Source organism: Girardinichthys multiradiatus, chromosome 17 (assembly GCF_021462225.1).
Source record: "Girardinichthys multiradiatus isolate DD_20200921_A chromosome 17, DD_fGirMul_XY1, whole genome shotgun sequence".
NCBI classification, from domain to species: Eukaryota; Metazoa; Chordata; class Actinopteri; order Cyprinodontiformes; family Goodeidae; genus Girardinichthys; species Girardinichthys multiradiatus.
Genome location: NC_061809.1, coordinates 13520289 through 13523538, shown reverse-complemented (window position 1 = coordinate 13523538; position 3250 = coordinate 13520289).

Genomic DNA, 3250 nt, shown 5'->3' with positions numbered 1-3250 from the left:
CGCTCGCCTTGGCGGCAGGGAGGAAAACAAAGCCCTCCCTGTTGATGTTTACCCACATTTATGTTACAGAGTAAGAAAAGAAAACTGTTAAATAATTTCTTTGATTGAAATTTCTAATACTAGGCTATAGCAAAATGGTTCTAAAACAGTGAGATAAACGTTTCCTGAGTAAAATTTGGATTTTATTAAAACGTTAAATATCAACCCAAATAAAACTCATAACAGCTTGAAAACAATGATAAATATGGTCTAAAATAACTGTGAAGACAATGTAAGCAACATAGCCTAAGTGACCCAGGTCAACTCGTTTTGTTACTATTTCTAAAAACCTACTCCTGGCACAGTGCTTCTTGTGTTTAAAGTGGCTTGTAATAGTATTCATACCCCTTGATCTTTTCCACATATTAGAACATTACAAAAACAAACATAAACATATTTTATTAGAATCTTATGTGGAAGACCAACACAAAGTGGTATACACTTGTGAAGTGAAACGGAAATTATACATGATTGCTTTTTTTATTTACAAATAAAACACTGAAAAGGGCATTGTGCAAAAGCATTCAACCCCCCTGAGTAAATACTTTGAGGTACCACCTTTTGCTGCAATTACAGCTGCAAGTCTTTTAGGATATGTCTCTACGAGCTTTGCACATCTAGTGACTGAAATGTTTGCCCATTCTTCTTTGCAAAACAGCTCAACCTCAGTCACATTTGATGGACAGTGTTTGTGAACAACAGTTTTCACATCTTGCCACAGATTCTCGATTGGGTCTAGGTCTAGACTTTGACTAAGCCAATCTAACACATTAACATGTTTTGTTTTAAACCATTCCATTGTAGCCCTGGCTTTACGTTTAGGGTTGTTGTCCTGCTGGAAGGTGAACCTCTGCCCCAGTCTCAAGTCTTTTGCAGACTTTCTTCCAAGATTGCCCTGTATTTGACTCCATCCATCTTCACATCAACTCTGACCACCTTCCCTGTCCCTGCTGAAGAGAAGCACCCCCAGAGCATGATGCTGCCACCACCATATTTGACAGTGGGGATGGTGTGTTCGGAGTGATGTGCAGTGTCAGTTCTCCACTATACATAGCATTTGGCATTTTGGCCGAAAAGTTCAATTCTGGTCTCATCTGCCCAAAGCACCTTTTTCCACATATTTGCTGTGTCCCCAACATGGCTTCTGGCAAACTGCAAACGAGAGTTCTTATGGTTTTCTTTAAACATTGGCTTTCTTCTTGCCACTCTTCCATAAATAGCACGATTATTAGTTGTCATTATTTCCAGGTGCAGCCAAGGGCCAGAGGGGGTCTGGTTTGGGGACCAGTAGATTTCGTCTCTTCTTTTTGCAGATTCAATTCAATTCAGTTTATTTATATAGCGCCAATTCACAACACATGTTGTCTCAAGGAACTTCACAAAAGTCAGGTATATACATTCCAATTAATCCTAACCATTGAACAGTGCAGTCAGATTCAGTTATTTATTCAAATTGGATAAAACGTTTTTCTATCTAAGGAAATCCAGCCGATTGCATTGAGTCAGAGATTTGTAGCATTCACTCTTCCTGGATGAGCATGTAGAGACAGTGGACCATCACTGGCGTTGACTTTGCAGCAATCCCTCATACTGAGCATGCATGTAGCGACAGTGTAGAGGAAAAACTCCCTTTTAACAGGAAGAAACCTCCAGCAGAACCAGGCTCAGTGTGAGCGGCCATCTGCCATGACCGACTGGGGGTTTGAGAGAACAGAGCAGAGACACACAAAGAATACAGAAGCACTGATCCAGGAGTACTTTCTATGGGAAGGAAAAGTAAATGTTAGTGGATGTAGCTCCTTTAGTCATTTCATCTAGAAAGAAAGAACAGATAAACTTTGATCCAGTTTACAAGGATAGAGTCTGAAAGAGAGCACATATAATTAGTTACAGTAAAACCTCAGTCGATTGCTATATCTAGGAGAGAGAAAGGGTTAAACACTGAAAGGCAGGGCCAAGTGAATCATCTGTAGAAGGTGAGCATTAAGTTGTTGCCAGCAGAAGCTTGGACAATGCCCCTCTCCAGAAAGGTGTCACAGGTAGACACAGAGTCAGGCCAGGTGTAGCTTCTAGGAAGAGCAAAGAGAGAGAACATAAAGTTAAAAACTGAAATAACAGCAAATATGGTAAAATTGGAGAGTAGTGTGAGAATGTAGCGAAGAGGGTGAAAGTGATCATTATGTCCTCCAGCAGCCTAAGTCTATAGCAGCATAACTACAGAGATAGTTTCAGTTTATTCGGGTGGCACTCCCTTAGAGATAGGGTGAGGAGTCAGCCATCCGGGAGGGGCTCGGAGTAGAGCCGCTGCTCCTCCACATCAAGAGGAGCCAGTTGAGGTGGCTTGGGCAGCTATACCGGATGCCTCCTAGATGCCTTCTTCGAGAGGTGTTCCAGGCACGCCCCACTGGGAGGAGGCCCAGGGGACGGCCCAGGACACGCTGAAGGGACTATGTCTCTCGGCTGGCCTGGGAATGCCTTGGACTCCCCTCAGAGGATCTGGAGGAGGTGTCTGGGGAGAGGGACGTCTGGGTGTCTCTACTCAGTCTGCTGCCCCAGCGACCCGGTCCTGGATGAAGCGGAAGATGACGAGTACGAGTAATAGTTGTCCTGTGGACCGATTCACCCACCTGAGCTAGTCTTTGCAGTTCATCCAGAGTCACCATGGGCCTCTTGGCTACATCTCTGATTAGTGCTTTCCTTGTTTGGCCTGTAAGTTTAGATAGACCTAAGCCTAAGCCTGCTTTAAACGTCTCCCCAACTTTATCCCTGACCTGTCTGGTGTGTTCCTTGGACTTCATGATGCTGTTTGCTCCCCAGTATTCTCTTAACCAACAACACATTGAATTAAATGGAGATGACTGAATGAATATCTTTTATCAACTGCCATTTTCTGAATAACTGACTTTGAATGTATACTTATTACAGATTGGAAATAATTTCACTGTGTGAAATTGAATCAAAATGTTACTTTATGACATGATGTGATTGTATTGGAAAAAACTGCATTGATCTAAACAGAATTTGAACTAAATTGGATTCTATATAATTGGATATAATTTGGTTCAGTTTGTCTTGCAGAGTGTCTTGAGGTAACTTGAGATGATTTGTCGCAAATTGGCATTATTGAAAATAAACGTAATCTGATTGAACAGTAAGGCTTAGGTGGTAATGAACAAACATAGCCAGAATATGATTTCAAAAATGATCAATG